Source organism: Syngnathus floridae, unplaced genomic scaffold, assembly GCF_059516105.1.
Source record: "Syngnathus floridae isolate MCC-2025c unplaced genomic scaffold, RoL_Sflo_1.0 HiC_scaffold_55, whole genome shotgun sequence".
In the NCBI taxonomy this organism is placed as follows: Eukaryota; Metazoa; Chordata; class Actinopteri; order Syngnathiformes; family Syngnathidae; genus Syngnathus; species Syngnathus floridae.
In genome coordinates this window covers 188,542-212,036 of record NW_028284084.1, presented here as the reverse complement: position 1 = coordinate 212,036, position 23,495 = coordinate 188,542, and the positions used below count along the sequence as shown (strand labels likewise).

Below are 23,495 nucleotides of genomic sequence, written 5' to 3'. Positions count from 1 at the left end.
TTTGAAAACTATTCTGAATTACAACTTTGGATCTTATATTACTTTGCAACAATCTACTCCGTGACAGATTAGGCAGTATAATCACATATGTTAACTTCAGTGCCCACACTGTATTTATTTATGGTTATTTGTTAAATCAAGTACTGTTAGACATGAAATAGGAAGTGTTTAACATAAATGTTATGGCTACTCACCATTGTAGCTCGCTCCTGGTCAATGATACAAGCCTCTTCTTGCAGTGGAAAACTTGCAGCCAACAAACACCGTGGAACCTAAAGGAATGAAATTAAACATTAACATTTCGCCTCGACCAATTTTCACACGTACAACGCAACGCGGCTACACTTCTGCTATTACAAACGTAAATCTCCTTAAACACAATGAGTGTTACTTACCGTGTACGCTCTAGACGGTCCAGTTGCAAGCAGAAAATAAAGATATTTCTGTTGATAATCGTCGCTGCTCAGTGGCTCACGGCCATCGCGCCAACAGATTTGAATTTTGGCGGAGGTTCGGGCAATTACGTCATATCCGCGGCATTTGACTGCGACGTAATACCCGCTTATCTGAAACGGCAGTTAAAAGTAGAGTTACATCAAGTTTTCTTGGAACCTAAACGAATGAAAGAAAACTATCATTTGGCCACAACCAACATTCACAGATACAACACAACGTGCGGGGTTGAGGTTAAAGATTGAGTGAAGGGCCCTCGTTTTAAACTACTGTTTTGAAAAGGAGTGGGAACAAGTAAGACGTATTTAATTTATTTAATGGGAAGTAGTAAGACTTATTAAATTTATTTAATCTACTTTTCTTCCCAGGCAAAATTTGATGTGCTGCAATTCCAAATTTCCAAAGTGAATGAAGGAATGAAGTCCTTTAAATTATGATTTTGTATAAATACTAGGCATTAACACAAAATCGACGGCACAAAATGGGCAGACTTTACTTGTTTGAAAAGGACTGGTTACAAGACAGACTTTTTTAATTTATTTAATGGGAAGAAGACTTATTTAGTTTAATTGATCTATTTTTGTTCCCTGCCAAAATTCGATTTGCTGCAATTCCAAATTTCCAAAGTGAATGAAGGAAAGAAGTCGTTTAAATTATGATTTTGTTTAAATACTAGGCATAGACACAAAATCTACGGCACAAAATGGGCAGACTTTACTTGTTTGAAGAGGACTGGTTACAAGACAGACTTTTCTGATTTATTTAATGGGAAGAGGACTTATTTAGTTTATTTAATCTATTTTTGTTCCCTGGCAAAATTGGATTTGCTGAAATTGTATTTTGCCAAATCTCGATTTGAGACCTGATAGGAAGTATTAAACGCTTAGTTAAATCAATACAAGTTGGTAATAAGAGCGAGTAATGTTGGTTGAACCGATGAATGAAGGTTGAAAGCAATTTAAATTATGACTTTGTATAAATACTAGATATTAACAGAACATCTACTGCGCAAAATGGGCAGAGTTTACTTGTTTGAGAAGGAGTGGCTTATTCAAAACTAAGATTTATGTAATCTGTTTGTTCCCAGGCAAAATTGGATGTGATGCAATTCCAAATTTCACCACATGATGGTGCCCAATTTTGACTTCATAGGACATATTAAACACTTAGCTTGTTATTATGTTCAAGGTAATCAGATTTGTTTATCATTCTAATGGCCTCTTCAAAACTATTCTGGATTACTACTTTGGATCTATTCTACATTACTTGGCAACAACATACTCTGTAACAGATTAGGCAGTATAATCACATATGTTAACTTGAGAGTGCCCACACTCAATCTACTTATCGTGATGTGTTAAATCAATTACTGTTAGACATTATTTGTCTGATAATCTACCAAATCTTTGAATTGAAGAATTTGTGATTTAATTAATAGCTTGTTCAGGGTAATCAGACTTGTATATAATTCTAATGGCCTTCTTTTGAAAACTATTCTGAATTACAACTTTGGATCTTATATTACTTTGCAACAATCTACTCGGTGACAGATTAGGCAGTATAATCACATATGTTAACTTCAGTGCCCACACTGTATTTATTTATGGTTATTTGTTAAATCAAGTACTGTTAGACATGAAATAGGAAGTGTTTAACATAAATGTTATGGCTACTCACCATTGTAGCTCGCTCCTGGTCAATGATATGAGCCTCTTCTTGCAGTGGAAAACTTGCAGCCAACAAACACCGTGGAACCTAAAGGAATGAAATTAAACATTAACATTTCGCCCGGACCAACATTCACACGTACAACGCAACGCGGCTACACTTCTGCTATTACAAACGTAAATCTCCTTAAACACAACGAGTGTTACTTACCGTGTACGCTCTAGGCAAAATTGGATGTGATGCAATTCCAAATCTATCTGAAACGGCAGTTAAAAGTAGAGTTACATCAAGTTTTCTTTTTTAATCAACACAATCATTTACAACCGTTGACCAGAAAGAATCGTCGAAATTCGACGTCCCCCACAAACGCCACGCTCACTCGCTTTTCAGGGCAACAAAAGTACTTCTTTTTAAAAACGATGAGTTGTACTTACCGTGTACGCTCTGGACGGTCCAGTTGCAAGCAGAAAATAAAAATATTTCTCTTGTTAGTCGTATGTTACCATCCGCTGTGTCTTTGTCAACATCGCCGCCATTTTCCTACTTCCTGCTGCGAGCCACGCCCACGGATTTAAATTTGGGCGGAAGCTCTTTCCATTGGCGTCGTTTTCGCGTATAGCAAATCCGATTGGTTGGGAAGGGGGCACGGTTATGCAGCCGAGGAGTCCTGTGATCGGTGGGATGTAAAGTAGGCGTCGACGTCACGTCCGCGTCACGTGACCACGACGTGGCAGACGTCAAATAGCAACCGCTGTTTTGTTTAGTAGACTTACAGTTGTTATGCATTGACATAATGGCGCACACACCAAATAGATTTAAATAAATTAAATAATTCTTCTGCCCACTCTCTTTTAAACAAGTTAACTCTCCCCGCGGATTTGAATTCCGGCGAAAGTTACGCCCATCGACGTCACGTATGTCACGTGACCACGACGTGGCAGATGTCATATAGCAACCGCTGTTTTGTTTAGTAGATTTACAGTTGTTATGCATTGGCATAATGGTGTGCACTCAAAATAGATTTAAATAAATTAAATATTTCTTCTGCCTACTCCCTTTTAAACAAGTTAACTCTGCCCACGTCCATTGACGTCTTGTCTGCGTCACGTGACCACGACGTAGCGACGTCATATAGTAACCGCTGTTTTGACCAGTAGACTTAGTTATTATGCGTTGACATAATGGCGCACTGGTTAGCATGGCCACCTCTTAAGCATGATGATGCGGGTTCGACGCCTGATCAATGTTAGCATGGAGTGAGCTGAAGTGCATGGCACTGAAGATTTGAATCTTTGAAATGCGCTGAGGTCTGACATATCAGGCAGAATGGTTTGCCATCACGTTCAACAAAAAATAGAAACTTTCCCACTCTGATTAAAACGTCCTGTGTTCATCTACGTATTTTCGTTTTGCTGTGCATCTTTTCCCTGCCATTTCGAGAGCCCAATTGACACTCATAGTTTAAAGAAATGTGTTTGCCCATCCTACTTTGTGGAATTTCACCACATGCGCTTTTGACCAAAATACCAAATTGAACTCAAGTGAAGCCAACACGCACAACCCCCCCCCCCCACACACACACACACACACAAATGTTGATATGAACATAAAAGAGCCGCATGCGGTTCGGGAGTTGCGGCTTGGCCAAACCTGTACTATACAACTTTATTTGTATAAAATTTTCACAACAGCTGTCACACAAACAAAGCGGGAAAAACCGAAGACGTGCGTGTTCCGCCCACGCTGGATTTATTTGCACCTTTGAAAAGACACCGTATTGCCGCAGATGTGGCAAAGAGTACTTTTGGGCATCTGAGACGGAAGGATGTCCAAAGCATCACGTCACCTGCTCTGGTAGGCATGGTGGTGGGACGTTGAGGTCAACCGCTTTGGGGTTGGCTGACTCTTTGATCGCAGGATGCCACACACTTGAAGACAGAAGCAGAAAAGCAGAGCTAAATGCAAAATGTACTCACCGGTGACTCCAATTTTTTTCCCCCCTGAAGAAACAGCTGGACGGGTGGCCCCGGCTGGCCAGTGGGACTCTTGTTATTCTGACCCTTTTTAGTGCGCGTTTGGGGCAACAACCGTTTTTTGTGGCGCTCTCTTCTGGTTCAAAAGTGCCCTGCATGTGAATTTGCTTTTCCTGCCTTCTGATTGGATGAGCGCCGGTGTGACGCGGTGCCTCTGTCACCGTGGCGGGGGGTATACGTTGGCATCGGAGCGTCTGCCAACGTCTGAGACCGGCTGGCAGTGTATCGGAGGTGTCGAGTGCGGTGCCGCTGGAGCTCACTCACCAGCTGGTGTTAGGGCCACAGAATGAAGGCCAAGGAGAAGAATAGAAAGAGAAACAGAAACTTCTCCTCCAATTGTTTGATTTGTCTCTTCTGAGCTTCGATGAATTCTTTCAGCTCTTTGTTCCTCTAGGACGGACAAATGGAAAGTGGCATTCAAAAGCCAGTAAGCGTGCAAGTAAGTGCCGGGCTGGCTTTGGGCCCTTACCTGTTGCGCGCTGTGCAGCAGATCCATTCTCTCTTGGAGGATGCAAGCGTCGCGCTCCCTCAACTCGCACATCAGGGCTCGTTTCCATTGGTCCACGGCGCTCCTAAGCTCTTCTCTCTGATCCGCCGTCAGCACGTCATTCACGCCAGCGTGGCTGGCTTTTTCGCCGTCCGTGGCGGGGCAGTCCCGCTGCGGTAGCGCCTCGTACAACATGGCCTCCAGCTCCAGGATCCTCTGGGCCGCAATCCTCGTCCATCAGTGGTCCGGCGGGAGATTTGAGGGCGGCTTACCTTATGAGCCTGGTCCATGGAACACTTCCTGAAGTCCAACTCTTCATCCAGGTAGCCCTTCTGCTTGCAGAACATATCCTAGCACAGCTCAAGGTCAGAATTGTTGGGGCACATTGCCGGAGTTCCCCTTGGCTGATGTCGCGTGTCTGTCTACCTTCTCACTTTCAATGTCCAACATCTTCTGTTGAAGTGCTGACTTGGTCACTTTGATGTATTCTAACCACTGAGGAAAGGCTGCTGTCACATAAGCAGAATGCGAGAGCGTGCGTGGACGTGCGCGTTACCTTCTCGGCTAGGGTGAGAAGGGTCCTGGCGTGAATCACGACCACCTGCTCCTCGTTGGTGAGATTCTGCAAGAGCCCAAAGGCACAGCGTCAACAAGCTTCTTTCAGCGCAAAGCCTTCCAAAAGTCACATTTGAGCCGCCGAGTCTCGTGGAGTGCGAACATAAGGAGTTCGACATACACTTACGGCGTTATAGCCCAGGATGTCCAGCTTCTTCATCAGATCACTGATGACGATGTCCGGGGGAAAGGCGCAAGGAGCAATGTAAGGTGTTCTGGGACCTCGGGTTAAGGTTAGGGTTGCGAGGGACGCCTTACGTACGCTCACGCCCTCGGCCTCGCAGTAGATCTGCAAAGGGCTGAGGCCGTCTGGGAAACGGACTTGCAGAAACTTCAAGACGGGGGAGCGCCACTCCCTCTCCTGAAAGGCAGAGGCATGCATCCGTCCGTCCGTCCGTCCGTCCGTCCGTCACATCTCTGGCCTCAACACGCTTGTGCGAGTCTTCCCACCTCCAGCTCCAGGATGCGGAACTCAAGCAGTTCGTTTTGGTCTCGGATATCCTGGATGTGCTCTTTCAGACGCGCTTCTTCCGCCTCCATCCGCCTGACCTGAAAAGACAGTCAGACCTCATCTGCGGGGCTTCCCGACAGGTGTGACGCCAAGCGACTCCGCCCAGCGCCTTTCTTTCCGTCACCTTTTCGGCCAACTGCTGATTGCTCTGACGCAGCAGCTGCTTCTCCTCCACCCACTTGACATTCTAGAAGAGACAAACGCGTGGACAGCTTTGGAATGTTGTGTCATTTTCATCCACAAATTCTTTGGTTGACTGGAAAATGACATTTACTTTTCTCCGCATTTTCCCAGCCACGTTCGGGGGGGGGGGGGGGGTTGGTCCAGTAATGCCAGACGGATGAGTGACTGAAGAATGTAGCTATTTTGTCTGAGAAAAAGGTGTGCTCATTGATGAGCTTACCTGTCCTTGTTGCTTCAGCGCTGACTCCAGATCTGCTACTCTGCTTTGATAGTGACCCATTTCTACCATCAGCTTTTCTCTGGTCTGAAAGGAGGAGGAGGGAGGCTCCTCCTCCTCCTTTCAGACCAGAGAACACCCGAGGCTGGGTGAGAACGGGGAGGCTGCGACCCGGCCGGGGGTTGCGGGAAGGGGCGCCACCTTGATCTCCTTCTCGGCGTCGTAGTCCCCTTTCGCTGGTCTGGGCTAGCAGAGCGTAGGCTCGTTGCAGCGCTTGATATTCTTGCGTCAGCTGGCGGTAGCGAAGCTCCGCCTCTTCATGCACACACCAATGCAACACAGCACTAGTACCAGAATCAGTCAGACCGGCGACAAAGCACCCGCGACGCAAAGACGAGTCCGATTCCAGGCTGAAGAGGAATGTTTGGTGCCAATACGCTGGCAGAAATGGCGGGCTACCTCTTCGGGTTCCGTGTCGGGGGTTCTGTCGGTGTGAAAAGACAAGGACGATCCGTCCGAGTCCACCAACACGTCTTCGTCGTAGCCGTAAAATGTTTCGATGACCTGCGGGCGCGGAAGCAAACATCTCTCTGAACAAACTGAAGCGACACCTCACGATGAATCGACGAGAGGAACGATAGCGAGAAAAAGGCCATTTCATCTTGCGCAACACCAAGCAGCCGCAAACAAACAGACTCACCTTGCAGGACCTCACGCTTTGTTCCTCCTCAGAGATTCTCGACGTCGGTATCGTAGCAGCAAATCTCTCTCCTGTCGACACAAATAATCCGCCTTTGAGATTCTTTGGATGCAAAGGGAACGAACGGCTCCGGCGCAGAAACAAACGCGACTCACAATGACATTTCTGACATGAGCTCCTGTCTCCAGAGCCTGAAAAACACGTCACCGGCGATGATTGGAGGGACGCTCGTCTTTTCCAAAAGTGACAACTACAGGGTGTGTCAGGGTTTTCCAGATTATCTTTATCGTATCATTGTGTTGCTTTGACTTTGACTGCGACCTGTAATAAATAATATTATTTATCCCTTATTTATCCCTATCGCTTATCCCTTCCTACACAAAGTCGTAAAACACCCCTTGCTATGTTTTGACTAGAGGTCAAGGGCTTCCTCTATTCAATCCACTCTTACACCCACCCTGTTTCTCTTAATTAAAATGCTCGTGCAGGAGCCGAGAGTCAGACTTCATTCGTACAACGGATGGACTCTCCACCTGCAGGTGTCCAAAAGAACTTACTTGTCTCCCGTGTGGTTCTTGCAAAATAAGTTGGAGCGAGCGCAACTCTAACAGGGTGCATTTTGCCACTAGCTGCCTACGGACAATGACGTCGCGCTCGCGGCTCATGGTTGACGGGCTGAGCAGCCGGGCAAGTCCGTCGTTTTCAGCGCACAGCGAGTGGCAAAGGCGCTGACAAAACGGGAGCTTTGAGCTGCTGAAAACGGCAAAACAAGTCTAAAGCGTGTTCAAACGCGTGCGCACAATGCTCCTGCTTGAAAGGTCGGAATTTAAGGGGCCAATTTTTTGGATGGCGGCCGCCGGCCAAGCTTTGGACGGAAAAGGTTTCCTGGCGACAGCGAGCGAGCGCGGCGCTGCCGTACGTGCACCGAGTCGCCTGCCTGAAGACCTTGGACAAGTCGTCGATGATGTGCCGCTGCTCCACAACTTGAAGGAACTCCATTTCACCGTCCTGCTGGCCGCAACCGCGGTCCAGGTCATTGAGCGAACTAGGCCTTCTCTGTGGAACACAAATGCAGTGGACTCTGTTGGCACGCCGCCGTTGTCCGCGTCGACTTACCAAGCTTGCCATCTCCTCGTTCTCCTGGGTGACAAAGCGCACTTTGTTTTCAAGGCGACACAGCACCAGCGAGAGTTCTTCATTCTTCCTGCTCAGGCGTTTGTTTTTGTACAGGAGTGGCAGAAACTGGCTTTCTGTTTCTCTCAGTCGCTTTAGCTGCAAGCATGAAGTGCGGGATGTGAAAGACGCACAACACGCGGGCCAGAACGTATCCATTCCTTTTGCATCGGTTTGAACGGAATCGTGGCTTTGGCTCCCAATAAAAGACATCTACCAGGCAACCGACTCGCCGCGCCGCTCAACTAATAAGCAAGCGCAATGGGTGCCTCGCTGGATGGCGCGCATCAAACGTAGCGCAAACCTTCAAGCGTGCCGTCAATAAATTACCAGTTCATTGCGCTCTTCAGAAAGCAGGGCGTTTCGATCCTCCAGTTTCCTGATGACTGCGCTGAGCTCAGCGATTTTCAGATGAAACCGTCGCGTGTCCCGATCCTCCTGAGACTGAAAACGCCCCGCAACACACACACACAAGCACTCGTTCAAAGTTCAAAACTGTTTTTGTGCTACCTTCCTCCAGCAACGAACTAAGTCATGCGTACTGCAAGTGTGTGATGAGGTGGCTTACGCAATGAAGAGGATTGCTAGTAGCGGCGTTGACCCCACTTCCAGGGTAGTTTAGGCCCGCCCTTTGGGAATCCCTCAGGGCAGCGATCTGCTGCTCGGCAGCCTGAGTCTGCAGCTGAAGGCGGTGGACGTGGCCGGCCCCAGGGCTTCATCCAAAACACTAACCGCTCTGTCTTTCAGCTTGATCTCATCCGTCTGGATGTACAAACGGGGAGCGCTCAGGCAGGCGGGCAAACTCATTTGCCAGAATTGTGACAAAAACAAAGAGAGCAACCGGCCAATTTTTTTCTGGAATCGACTAGAACACCTTTGCTGTGACAAAAGCGAAGCGAGCAACCGGACATTTTCTTCTTGTGAAATAGAATAGAATAGAATGCCTTAGGTGTCATTGCACTGCAGGTATACAACGAAATTGGGAACATAGCCACGCACCGCGCATCTGATCAGTCCTACCAGTCGGCGGATCTCCCTCTCGCAGTCTCTCTTGGTTCGGCTCAGCTCCTCCCGATGCTGGTGATGAGCCGATCGGAGCTCGGCCGCTCGGGACTGCCAGGCCTGCTGGGCCGCTGCCAGGGCTTCTTCCGCGCTCCTGGTGGAGGCGACACCGCTCGGTCTCCCGACACCGCCGCGTCTCCTCCACCTCCGCCAGCAAAGCGCCCCCCCTCCTCACCTGAGCAGACATTGCGCCACACCGGGCCGTTGAGACCGCAACGGAGCGCCGCGACGCTTACTGGGGACAAGCTACACAATACGGTAGCGGCCGCATCGAAGCCCGACGTGGCGTGCGGATAGTCAGACACGGATAGAGCGGATCACCTTGTCCATGGAGCCGTCCCTCAGGCTGAGGACCAAGGCATTCAGTCGCTGGATCTCTCCATCTTTGATTTTGATCACTCTCATCAGCTCCATTTCATGCTGCCGCAGTAATGTCTCCCTGGTAATGGCTAACTCTTTCTGCTTCTCCTCATGGAGTTTGCTTTTGAGTTCCGTCATGGCGGCGGTGGCACGGTGGTGCTCCGCCCGCAGGTCCTGACTTCTCTCTCTCTCCAGACAGCTGACCTGACATGACTTAGACTTAGACAAACTTTATTGTCATCTTGTCTGCACATGGTGCATACAAAACGAAATTCCGTTGCATACGTCTTACAACAAAGTAGTGATATTGCAGTTGAATAGAAGTAACATATCCTATGAAAATATATATATATACATATATACTATATATGTATATATATATATATTAAAAATAAGTATAAAGTGCAGCAGTGATAATTATGCAATAGTGCAAGTAGGCAAAACAGTATTCAAGAGTGTGCAGAGGAATGCTAAACCATGTATTAAACTTCTATTTAAAGGGTTTATACAAGTTCAGTAAAGTTGGTAGTGCGAGATAGTGCAAGATAGAGGTCCGTAGTGTCATAAAGTACAGTTCTGTGAATGTGTGATGCAGAGTTCAGTTTAGAGCTCAACAGTTCTAGTGTTCAACAGTCTGATGACAGCAGGGAAAAAGCTGTTGCAGAACCTGGTGGACCTGCAGCGGATGCTGCAAACCTCTTCCCAGAGGGCAGCAGGGAGAACAGTCCATGGTGGGGGTGTGATGGGTCATTGATGATGTTACGGGCACGGGACATGCAGCGCTGAGATGAAATGTCCTGAATGGAGGGAAGAGGAGCCCCTATGATCCTCTCTGCTGTCCTCACCACTCTCCTCACGTTCTTCCAATCGGAGGCGGTGCAGCCTCCACACCACACAGAGAGACAGCTTGTCAGAATGCTCTCTATGGTGCTCCTGTAGAACGTCCTCATGATGGGTGGGGGCAGGTGGGCTCTCCTCATCCTCCGCAGGAAGTACAAGCGCTTCTGTGCCCTCTTGACCAGTGCCGTAGTGTTCATAGTCCAGGTGAGGTCTTCTGTGATGTGGACCCCCAGGAATTTGGTGGTGCTGACCACCTCCACAGCTGAGCTGTTGATGATCAGTGGAGCGTGGTGAGGCTGTTTTTTCCTGAAGTCGACGATGATCTCCTTCATCTTCTCCTCATTCAGGATCAGGCTGTTTTCTCTGCACCAGCCCACCAGCTGCTCCACCTCCTCTCTGTAGTCCAGGTCGTTGTTGTCTCTGATGAGCCCCACCACCGTTGTGTCGTCTGCTGACTTCACGATGTGATTGGTGGTGAACCTGAGGACGCAGTCGTGTGTCATCAGGGTGCACAGCAGGGGGCTCAGGACGCAGCCCTGAAGGGAGCCTGTGCTGAGGGTGATGACATCAGAGGTGTTCTGTCCGACCCGGACTGACTGAGGTCTGTTGGTGAGGAAGTCTAGCAGCCAGTTGCGAAGGGGGGTGTTGAAGCCCAGGTGTTCCAATTTTCCTACCAGATGCTGTGGGATGATGGTGTTAAACGCTGAGCTGAAGTCCAGGAACAGCCTCCGCACATGGGTGTTCTTCTCCTCCAGGTGAGCCAGGCTCAGGTGAAGAACGGAGGAGATGGCGTCCTGAGTGGAGCGGTTTTGCCGGTCGGCAAACTGGAACGGGTCAAATAATAGGGGGAGTCTGGAAACGATGTGACCTTTAAGCAGCCTTTCGAAGCACTTCATCATAACCGGAGTCAGTGCAACAGGCCGGTAATCATTAAATGAGGTGATTTGAGGTTTCTTCGGCACCGGAATGATGGAGGCAGTCTTAAAGCACGCCGGCACTGTGGCTTGGCCCAGCGAGGTGTTAAAAATGTCTGTGATGACCCCAGCCAGATGACTTGCACATTCCCTGAACACACGCCCAGGAATGTTGTCGGGGCCAGGGGCCTTACAGGGGTTGACTCTCCTCAGGGTCTTCAACACATCGGCGGAGTCAAGGCAGAGTACCTCCTCTTCCTGATGGGGGACAGTTTTAACTGCTGGAGTGCCGTTTAGTGCCTCGAACCTCCCAAAGAAGTTATTTAGACCATTTAGAAAGTCAGCATCAACTACACCCACCGGGGGGGGGGGGAGGGTGAGTTGTAGTCTGTAATCGCCCGTATGCCTTGCCACATACTCCTGATGTTTTTGACGTCGTGGAAACGATCCTGAAATTTTCGACTGCGGTCTCGCTTCGCTATCCTGATGGCACGGTTCAAGTTGGCTCTCGCTGTCCTCAGTGTCTCCTTGTCGCCAGACTTGAAGGCAGAGTTCCGCGCTCGTAGCGTTTGACGTACCTCCTCAGTCATCCAGGGTCGTTGGTTGCCCCGGGTGATGATATTCTTAGTGGTGCTGACGTCCTCGGTGCATTTGTTGATGTAGGCTGACACAGTCATGGCACACGCATGTCTAATCTACATCGGGAAAACTGGGAGGGAGGGAGGCAGGCAGGGAGGGAGGCAGGCAGGGAGGCAGGCAGTGTCTGTCTGTTGAGGTTTTCACCTTGTTCTTCTCCTGCTGAAGTTCTAACTGGACGTCCATCAGTTTGGTTCTCAGCTCGTCATTGGCGGCCTGAAGGGCGTCCGTTCGCTCCGCCTTGGCCCGCCCTGCCGGAGCTCGTTTGGACATCTCTTACTCGAGTCTCGCCCGGTCGTCAGTCAGAGATCACAACATTTGTACCTGGAGAGCACAAACGCAGCGCTGTTTTCCACTGGCTTCGAACTCAACTTCAATCGGTACCGTAACTTACAACATCATAAACATAGAACTAGCTTGACTTATTCATTGAATAAATGCATTTGGTTCTTCAAAACTGCATCACGCAACATAGCGTGACCGAGACGGCCGTTATCCACCTGCGTGAAGTTATTTGGTGAAATGAATGAGATGTTTAAGACACCATCGTTCTGTCTCTATGTAGATGAAGGTAAATAATCGATTGCTGAAGGTCCAAAGGTGTTGTGATAAACAAATAAACATATTAGTGATTAGTGACATATTTGTGATAAACATATTAGGCAGGATAATCACATATGTTAACGTGACTGCCCACACTGTATTTATTTATGGTTATTTGTTAAATCGAGTACTGTTAGACATGAAATAGGAAGTGTTTAACATAAATGGAAGACGAAAGGGGTACTCACCATTGTAGCTCCTGCTGGTCAATGATACGAGCCTCTTCTTGCAGTGGAAAACATACAGCCAACAAACACCGTGGAACCTAAAGGAATGAAATTAAACATTAACATTTAGCCTCAACCAACATTCACAGATACAACGCAACGCAAACTACACAAACGTAAATCTTTTTAAACACAATGAGTTGTACTTACCGTGTACGCTCTAGACGGTCCACTTGCAAGCGGAAAATAAAGATATTTCTGTTGATAATCGTCGTGTTTGTATCCGGTGTCTCGCTCAAGGCCATTGCGCCCACAGATTTGAATTTTGGCGAGAGTTCAGCCTATTGACGTCATTTCCGCGGTGTAATACCCGCATATCTGAAACGGCAAAGTTAAGAGTAGAGTTAAATAAAGTTTTTAGTCAACGCAATAATTTACAACCGTTGACCAGTCGAAATAATCGTCGAAATTTGGCGTCTGTGGCTGGAAGCAGACGCCGAGTTCGACATTCCTCCCAAACGCCACACTCCCTTGCTTTTCAGGGCTAAAAAAAAACAGTTGTAATTACCTTGTACGCTCTAGACGGTCAAGTTGCAAGCTGAAAACAAAAATATTTGCCTTGTTAGTCATCGTGTTACTAACAGCTGTGTCTTGTTTGCCAGAACTGCCGCTTTCCTACTTCCTGTTGCAAGCCACGCCCACGGATTATAATTTTGCCGTGAGTTCCGCCTATTGACGTCATGTCCGCGTCACATGACTGCGACGTAATATTATCTAAAACTGTTTGTGCGGTATTGTGTTGTTCTGTGCGGTATTGTGTTATTCTGTGCGGCGTCGTGTTGTTCTGTGCGGCGTCGTGTTGTTCAGTGCGACGTCGTGTTGTTCAGTGCGGCATGGTGTTGTTCAGTGCGGCATGGTGTTGTTCAGTGCGGCATGGTGTTGTTCAGTGCGGCATAATGTTGTTCAGTGCGGCATAATGTTGTTCAGTGCGGCATGGTGTTGTTCAGTGCGGCATGGTGTTGTTCAGTGCGGCATGGTGTTGTTCAGTGCGGCATAATGTTGTTCAGTGCGCCATAATGTTGTTCAGTGCGGCATGGTGTTGTTCAGTGCGGGATGGTGTTGATCAGTGCAGGATGGTGTTGTTCAGTGCGGCATGGTGTTGTTCAATGCGGCATGGTGTTGTTCAGTGCGGGATGGTGTTGTTCAGTGCGGCATGGTGTTGTTCAGTGCGGCATAATGTTGTTCAGTGCGGCATGGTGTTGTTCAGTGCGGCATGGTGTTGTTCAGTGCGGCATGGTGTTGTTCAGTGCGGCATGGTGTTGTTCAGTGCGGAATGGTGTTGTTCAGTGCGGCATGGTGTTGTTCAGTCCGGGATGGTGTTGTTCAATGCGGGATCGTGTTGTTCAGTGCGGGGTGGTGTTGTTCAGTGCGGGATGGTGTTGTTCAGTGCGGCATGGTGTTGTTCAATGCGGCATGGTGTTGTTCAGTGCGGGATGGTGTTGTTCATTGCGGCATGGTGTTGTTCAGTGCGGCATGGTGTTGTTCAGTGCGGCATGGTGTTGTTCAGTGCGGCATGGTGTTGTTCAGTGCGGCATAATGTTGTTCAGTGCGGCATGGTGTTGTTCAGTGTGGAAAGGTGTTGTTCAGTGCAGGATGGTGTTGTTCAGTGCGGCATGGTGTTGTTCAATGCAGGATCGTGTTGTTCAGTGCAGCATAATGTTGTTCAGTGCAGCATGGTGTTGTTCAGTGCGGCATGGTGTTGTTCAATGCGGCATGGTGTTGTTCACTGCGGGATGGTGTTGTTCAATGCGGGATCGTGTTGTTCAGTGCGGCATAATGTTGTTCAGTGCAGCATGGTGTTGTTCAGTGCGGCATGGTGTTGTTCAGTGCGACATAATGTTGTTTAGTGCGGAATAATGTTGTTCAGTGCGGCATAATGTTGTTCAGTGCGGCATGGTGTTGTTCAGTGCGGCATGGTGTTGTTCAGTGCGGCATGGTGTTGTTCAGTGCAGGATGGTGTTGTTCAATGCGGCATGGTGTTGTTCAATGCGGCATGGTGTTGTTCAGTGCGGGATGGTGTTGTTCAGTGCGGCATGGTGTTGTTCAGTGCGGAATGGTGTTGTTCAGTGCGGCATGGTGTTGTTCAGTGCGGCATGGTGTTGTTCAGTGCGGCATGGTGTTGTTCAGTGCAGGATGGTGTTGTTCAATGCGGGATCGTGTTGTTCAGTGCGGCATGGTGTTGTTCAGTGCGGCATGGTGTTGTTCAGTGCGGCATAATGTTGTTCAGTGCGGCATGGTGTTGTTCAGTGCGGCATGGTGTTGTTCAGTGCGGCATGGTGTTGTTCAGTGCGGCATGGTGTTGTCCAGTGCGGCATAATGTTGTCCAGTGCGCCATAATGTTGTTCAGTGCGGCATGGTGTTGTTTAGTGCGGGATGGTGTTGTTCAGTGCAGGATGGTGTTGTTCAGTGCGGCATGGTGTTGTTCAATGCGGCATGGTGTTGTTCAGTGCGGGATGGTGTTGTTCAGTGCGGCATGGTGTTGTTCAGTGCGGCATAATGTTGTTCAGTGCGGCATGGTGTTGTTCAGTGCGGCATGGTGTTGTTCAGTGCGGCATGGTGTTGTTCAGTGCGGCATGGTGTTGTTCAGTGCGGAATGGTGTTGTTCAGTGCGGCATGGTGTTGTTCAGTGCGGGATGGTGTTGTTCAATGCGGGATCGTGTTGTTCAGTGCGGGGTGGTGTTGTTCAGTGCAGGATGGTGTTGTTCAGTGCAGGATGGTGTTGTTCAGTGCGGCATGGTGTTGTTCAATGCAGGATCGTGTTGTTCAGTGCAGCATAATGTTGTTCAGTGCAGCATGGTGTTGTTCAGTGCGGCATGGTGTTGTTCAATGCGGCATGGTGTTGTTCAGTGCGGGATGGTGTTGTTCAGTGCGGCATGGTGTTTTTCAGTGCGGCATAATGTTGTTCAGTGCGGCATGGTGTTGTTCAGTGCGGCATGGTGTTGTTCAGTGCAGGATGGTGTTCAGTGCGGCATGGTGTTGTTCAATGCAGGATCGTGTTGTTCAGTGCAGCATAATGTTGTTCAGTGCAGCATGGTGTTGTTCAGTGCGGCATGGTGTTGTTCAATGCGGCATGGTGTTGTTCACTGCGGGATGGTGTTGTTCAATGCGGGATCGTGTTGTTCAGTGCGGCATAATGTTGTTCAGTGCAGCATGGTGTTGTTCAGTGCGGCATGGTGTTGTTCAGTGCGACATAATGTTGTTTAGTGCGGCATAATGTTGTTCAGTGCGGCATAATGTTGTTCAGTGCGGCATGGTGTTGTTCAGTGCGGCATGGTGTTGTTCAGTGCGGCATGGTGTTGTTCAGTGCAGGATGGTGTTGTTCAGTGCGGCATGGTGTTGTTTAATGCGGCATGGTGTTGTTCAGTGCGGGATGGTGTTGTTCAGTGCAGGATGGTGTCGTTCAGTGCGGCATGGTGTTGTTCAGTGCGGAATGGTGTTGTTCAGTGCGGCATGGTGTTGTTCAGTGCGGCATAATGTTGTTCAGTGCGGCATGGTGTTGTTCAGTGCGGCATGGTGTTGTTCAGTGCGGCATGGTGTTGTTCAGTGCGGCATGGTGTTGTTCAGTGCGGAATGGTGTTGTTCAGTGCGGCATGGTGTTGTTCAGTGCGGGATGGTGTTCAATGCGGGATCGTGTTGTTCAGTGCGGGGTGGTGTTGTTCAGTGCAGGATGGTGTTGTTCAGTGCAGGATGGTGTTGTTCAGTGCGGCATGGTGTTGTTCAATGCAGGATCGTGTTGTTCAGTGCAGCATAATGTTGTTCAGTGCAGCATGGTGTTGTTCAGTGCGGCATGGTGTTGTTCAATGCGGCATGGTGTTGTTCAGTGCGGGATGGTGTTGTTCAGTGCGGCATGGTGTTTTTCAGTGCGGCATAATGTTGTTCAGTGCGGCATGGTGTTGTTCAGTGCGGCATGGTGTTGTTCAGTGCGACATAATGTTGTTCAGTGCGGCATAATGTTGTTCAGTGCGGCATGGTGTTGTTCAGTGCGGCATGGTGTTGTTCAGTGCGGCATGGTGTTGTTCAGTGCGGCATGGTGTTGTTCAGTGCAGGATGGTGTTGTTCAGTGCAGGATGGTGTTGTTCAATGCGGCATGGTGTTGTTCAGTGCGGGATGGTGTTGTTCAGTGCAGGATGGTGTTGTTCAGTGCGGCATGGTGTTGTTCAGTGCGGAATGGTGTTGTTCAGTGCGGCATGGTGTTGTTCAGTGCGGCATGGTGTTGTTCAGTGCAGGATGGTGTTGTTCAATGCGGGATGGTGTTGTTCAGTGCGGGATGGTGTTGTTCAGTGCAGGATGGTGTTGTTCAGTGCGGCATGGTGTTGTTCAATGCGGCATGGTGTTGTTCAGTGCAGGAAGGTGTTGTTCAGTGCGGCATGGTGTTGTTCAGTGCGGCTTGGTGTTGTTCAGTGCGGCATAATGTTGTCCAGTGCGCCATAATGTTGTTCAGTGCGGCATGGTGTTGTTTAGTGCGGGATGGTGTTGTTCAGTGCAGGATGGTGTTGTTCAGTGCGGCATGGTGTTGTTCAATGCGGCATGGTGTTGTTCAGTGCGGGATGGTGTTGTTCAGTGCGGCATGGTGTTGTTCAGTGCGGCATAATGTTGTTCAGTGCGGCATGGTGTTGTTCAGTGCGGCATGGTGTTGTTCAGTGCGGCATGGTGTTGTTCAGTGCGGCATGGTGTTGTTCAGTGCGGAATGGTGTTGTTCAGTGCGGCATGGTGTTGTTCAGTGCGGGATGGTGTTCAATGCGGGATCGTGTTGTTCAGTGCGGGGTGGTGTTGTTCAGTGCAGGATGGTGTTGTTCAGTGCAGGATGGTGTTGTTCAGTGCGGCATGGTGTTGTTCAATGCAGGATCGTGTTGTTCAGTGCAGCATAATGTTGTTCAGTGCAGCATGGTGTTGTTCAGTGCGGCATGGTGTTGTTCAATGCGGCATGGTGTTGTTCAGTGCGGGATGGTGTTGTTCAGTGCGGCATGGTGTTTTTCAGTGCGGCATAATGTTGTTCAGTGCGGCATGGTGTTGTTCAGTGCGGCATGGTGTTGTTCAGTGCGACATAATGTTGTTCAGTGCGGCATAATGTTGTTCAGTGCGGCATGGTGTTGTTCAGTGCGGCATGGTGTTGTTCAGTGCGGCATGGTGTTGTTCAGTGCGGCATGGTGTTGTTCAGTGCAGGATGGTGTTGTTCAGTGCAGGATGGTGTTGTTCAATGCGGCATGGTGTTGTTCAGTGCGGGATGGTGTTGTTCAGTGCAGGATGGTGTTGTTCAGTGCGGCATGGTGTTGTTCAGTGCGGAATGGTGTTGTTCAGTGCGGCATGGTGTTGTTCAGTGCGGCATGGTGTTGTTCAGTGCAGGATGGTGTTGTTCAATGCGGGATGGTGTTGTTCAGTGCGGGATGGTGTTGTTCAGTGCAGGATGGTGTTGTTCAGTGCGGCATGGTGTTGTTCAATGCGGCATGGTGTTGTTCAGTGCAGGATGGTGTTGTTCAGCGCGGCATGGTGTTGTTCAATGCGGCATGGTGTTGTTCAATGCGGCATGGTGTTGTTCAGTGCGGCATGGTGTTGTTCAGTGCGGCATGGTGTTGTTCAGTGCAGCGTAATGTTGTTCAGTGCGGCATGGTGTTGTTCAGTGCGGAATGGTGTTGTTCAGTGCGGCATGGTGTTGTTCAGTGCAGGATGGTGTTGTTCAGTGCGGCATGGTGTTGTTCAGTGCGGCATGGTGTTGTTCAGTGCGGGATGGTGTTGTTCAGTGCAGGATGGTGTTGTTCAGTGCGGCATGGTGTTGTTCAATGCGGCATGGTGTTGTTCAGTGCGGGATGGTGTTGTTCAGTGCGGCATGGTGTTGTTCAGTGCGGCATAATGTTGTTCAGTGCGGCATGGTGTTGTTCAGTGCGGCATGGTGTTGTTCAGTGCGGCATGGTGTTGTTCAGTGCGGCATGGTGTTGTTCAGTGCGGAATGGTGTTGTTCAGTGCGGCATGGTGTTCAGTGCGGGATGGTGTTCAATGCGGGGTGGTGTTGTTCAGTGCGGGGTGGTGTTGTTCAGTGCAGGATGGTGTTGTTCAGTGCAGGATGGTGTTGTTCAGTGCGGCATGGTGTTGTTCAATGCAGGATCGTGTTGTTCAGTGCAGCATAATGTTGTTCAGTGCAGCATGGTGTTGTTCAGTGCGGCATGGTGTTGTTCAATGCGGCATGGTGTTGTTCAGTGCGGGATGGTGTTGTTCAGTGCGGCATGGTGTTTTTCAGTGCGGCATAATGTTGTTCAGTGCGGCATGGTGTTGTTCAGTGCGGCATGGTGTTGTTCAGTGCGACATAATGTTGTTCAGTGCGGCATAATGTTGTTCAGTGCGGCATGGTGTTGTTCAGTGCGGCATGGTGTTGTTCAGTGCGGCATGGTGTTGTTCAGTGCGGCATAATGTTCAGTGCGGCATAATGTTGTTCAGTGCGGCATGGTGTTGTTCAGTGCGGGATGGTGTTGTTCAGTGCAGGATGGTGTTGTTCAGTGCGGCATGGTGTTCAGTGCGGGATGGTGTCTTTCAGTGCGGCATGGTGTCGTTCAGTGCGGCATGGTGTCTTTCAGTGCGGCATGGTGTCGTTCAGTGAGGCATGGTGTTGTTCAGTGCGGCATGGTGTTGTTTAGTGCGGCATGGTGTTGTTCAGTGCGGGATGGTGTTGTTCAGTGTGGCATGGTGTTCAGTGCGGCATGGTGTTGTTCAGTGCGGTATCGTGTTGTTCAGTGCGGTATCGTGTTTCTCAGTGCGGTATCGTGTTGTTCAGTGCAGTATCGTTGTGTTGTTCGTATTGTGTTTAACACTTAGCCTCTAACACTTAGCCTCTAACACTTAGCCTCTAGCATCTAGAAGGTAAATAAATAGGAAGGAAGGACTCACCGGTGACGTCTTCGCCCACGTCCAAGCGTTGTACTTTGTATTTTCATCCTTCTGACAGTGGAAAACATAGCCAACAAACACCGTGGAACCTAAACGAATGAAAGAAAACTATCATTTGGCCACAACCAACATTCACAGATACAACACAATGTGACGTGCGGGGTTGAGGTTAAAGGTTGAGTGAAGGGCCCTCGTTTTAAACTACTTTTTTGAAAAGGATTGGGAACAAGTAAGACGTATTTAATTTATTTAATGGGAAGTAGTAAGAGCTATTGAATTTAATCTATGTATTATATTCTATTGTATTGTATTCTGTTGTATTCTTTTGGATTGTATTCACACTAACCCCACTAAAACTTCAGCCCACAAAAACTCGCCTCTGGCGCCTAGCCTCTGGCACTTAGCCTCTAACACTTAGCCTTTAACACTTAGCCTTTAACACTTAGCCTTTAACACTTAGCCTAGAAGGTGAATAAATAGGGTTAAAGGTTGAGTGAAGGGACCTCGTTTTAAACTACTTTTTTGTAAAGGAGTGGGAACAAGTAAGACGTATTTAATTTATTTAATGGGAAGTAGTAAGACTTATTAAATTTATTTAATCTACTTTTCTTCCCAGGCAAAATTTGATGTGCTGCAATTCCAAATTTCCAAAGTGAATGAAGGAATGAAGTCCTTTAAATTATGATTTTGTATAAATACTAGGCATTAACACAAAATCGACGGCACAAAATGGGCAGACTTTACTTGTTTGAAAAGGACTGGTTACAAGACAGACTTTAATTTATTTAATGGGAAGAAGACTTATTTAGTTTAATTGATCTATTTTTGTTCCCTGGCAAAATTCGATTTGCTGCAATTCCAAATTTCCAAAGTGAATGAAGGAAAGAAGTCGTTTAAATTATGATTTTGTTTAAATACTAGGCATAGACACAAAATCTACGGCACAAAATGGGCAGACTTTACTTGTTTGAAGAGGACTGGTTACAAGACAGACTTTTCTGATTTATTTAATGGGAAGAAGACTTATTTAGTTTATTTAATCTATTTTTGTTCCCTGGCAAAATTGGATTTGCTGAAATTGTATTTTGCCAAATCTTGCCTTGAGACCTGATAGGAAGTATTAAACGCTTAGTTAAATCAATACAAGTTGGTAATAAGAGCGAGTAATGTTGGTTGAACCGATGAATGAAGGTTGAAAGCAATTTAAATTATGACTTTGTATAAATACTAGATATTAACAGAACATCTACTGCGCGAAATGGGCAGAGTTTACTTGTTTGAGAAGGAGTGGCTTATTCAAAACTAAGATTTATTTAATCTGTTTGTTCCCAGGCAAAATTGGATGTGATGCAATTCCAAATTTCACCACATGATGGTGCCCAATTTTGACTTCATAGGACATATTAAACACTTAGCTTGTTATTATGTTCAAGGTAATCAGATTTGTTTATTATTCTAATGGCCTCTTCAAAACTATTCTGGATTACTACTTTGGATCTATTCTACATTACTTGGCAACAACATACTCTGTAACAGATTAGGCAGTATAATCATATCTGTTAACTTGAGAGTGCCCACACTCAATCTACTTATCGTGATGTGTTAAATCAATTACTGTTAGACATTATTTGTCTGATAATCTACCAAATCTTTGAATTGAAGAATTTGTGATTTAATTAATAGCTTGTTGTTATGTTAAGGGTAATCAGACTTGTATATAATTCTAATGGCCTTCTTTTGAAAACTATTCTGAATTACAACTTTGGATCTTATATTACTTTGCAACAATCTACTCCGTGACAGATTAGGCAGTATAATCACATATGTTAACTTCAGTGCCCACACTGTATTTATTTATGGTTATTTGTTAAATCAAGTACTGTTAGACATGAAATAGGAAGTGTTTAACATAAATGTTATGGCTACTCACCATTGTAGCTCGCTCCTGGTCAATGATACGAGCCTCTTCTTGCAGTGGAAAACTTGCAGCCAACAAACACCGTGGAACCTAAAGGAATGAAATTAAACATTAACATTTCGCCTCGACCAATTTTCACACGTACAACGCAACGCGGCTACACTTCTGCTATTACAAACGTAAATCTCCTTAAACACAATGAGTGTTACTTACCGTGTACGCTCTAGACGGTCCAGTTGCAAGCAGAAAATAAAGATATTTCTGTTGATAATCGTCGCTGCTCAGTGGCTCACGGCCATCGCGCCAACAGATTTGAATTTTGGCGGAGGTTCGGGCAATTACGTCATATCCACGGCACATGACTGCGACGTAATACCCGCTTATCTGAAACGGCAGTTAAAAGTAGAGTTACATCAAGTTTTCTTGGAACCTAAACGAATGAAAGAAAACTATCATTTGGCCACAACCAACATTCACAGATACAACACAACGTGCGGGATTGGGGTTAAAGATTGAGTGAAGGGCCCTCGTTTTAAACTACTGTTTTGAAAAGGAGTGGGAACAAGTAAGACGTATTTAATTTATTTAATGGGAAGTAGTAAGACTTATTAAATTTATTTAATCTACTTTTCTTCCCAGGCAAAATTTGATGTGCTGCAATTCCAAATTTCCAAAGTGAATGAAGGAATGAAGTCCTTTAAATTATGATTTTGTATAAATACTAGGCATTAACACAAAATCGACGGCACAAAATGGGCAGACTTTACTTGTTTGAAAAGGACTGGTTACAAGACAGACTTTTTTAATTTATTTAATGGGAAGAAGACTTATTTAGTTTAATTGATCTATTTTTGTTCCCTGCCAAAATTCGATTTGCTGCAATTCCAAATTTCCAAAGTGAATGAAGGAAAGAAGTCGTTTAAATTATGATTTTGTTTAAATACTAGGCATAGACACAAAATCTACGGCACAAAATGGGCAGACTTTACTTGTTTGAAGAGGACTGGTTACAAGACAGACTTTTCTGATTTATTTAATGGGAAGAGGACTTATTTAGTTTATTTAATCTATTTTTGTTCCCTGGCAAAATTGGATTTGCTGAAATTGTATTTTGCCAAATCTCGATTTGAGACCTGATAGGAAGTATTAAACGCTTAGTTAAATCAATACAAGTTGGTAATAAGAGCGAGTAATGTTGGTTGAACCGATGAATGAAGGTTGAAAGCAATTTAAATTATGACTTTGTATAAATACTAGATATTAACAGAACATCTACTGCGCAAAATGGGCAGAGTTTACTTGTTTGAGAAGGAGTGGCTTATTCAAAACTAAGATTTATGTAATCTGTTTGTTCCCAGGCAAAATTGGATGTGATGCAATTCCAAATTTCACCACATGATGGTGCCCAATTTTGACTTCATAGGACATATTAAACACTTAGCTTGTTATTATGTTCAAGGTAATCAGATTTGTTTATCATTCTAATGGCCTCTTCAAAACTATTCTGGATTACTACTTTGGATCTATTCTACATTACTTGGCAACAACATACTCTGTAACAGATTAGGCAGTATAATCACATATGTTAACTTGAGAGTGCCCACACTCAATCTACTTATCGTGATGTGTTAAATCAATTACTGTTAGACATTATTTGTCTGATGATCTACCAAATCTTTGAATTGAAGAATTTGTGATTTAATTAATAGCTTGTTCAGGGTAATCAGACTTGTATATAATTCTAATGGCCTTCTTTTGAAAACTATTCTGAATTACAACTTTGGATCTTATATTACTTTGCAACAATCTACTCCGTGACAGATTAGGCAGTATAATCACATATGTTAACTTCAGTGCCCACACTGTATTTATTTATGGTTATTTGTTAAATCAAGTACTGTTAGACATGAAATAGGAAGTGTTTAACATAAATGTTATGGCTACTCACCATTGTAGCTCGCTCCTGGTCAATGATACGAGCCTCTTCTTGCAGTGGAAAACTTGCAGCCAACAAACACC

At 46.7% G+C, this 23,495-nt stretch overlaps 1 long non-coding RNA gene across 1 annotated transcript; it reads right to left on the bottom strand.

The window, feature by feature from the left end:
- Nucleotides 1-3,746: 3,746 nt before the first annotated feature.
- LOC148378274 (uncharacterized) lies at nucleotides 3,747-4,543 on the bottom strand. The gene is made up of 2 exons (XR_015856036.1): nucleotides 4,419-4,543; nucleotides 3,747-4,049 (listed from the first exon to the last, which is right to left on the bottom strand). It is a non-coding gene; the product is annotated as an uncharacterized LOC148378274 (long non-coding RNA).
- Between the last annotated feature and the right edge of the window lie 18,952 nt (nucleotides 4,544-23,495).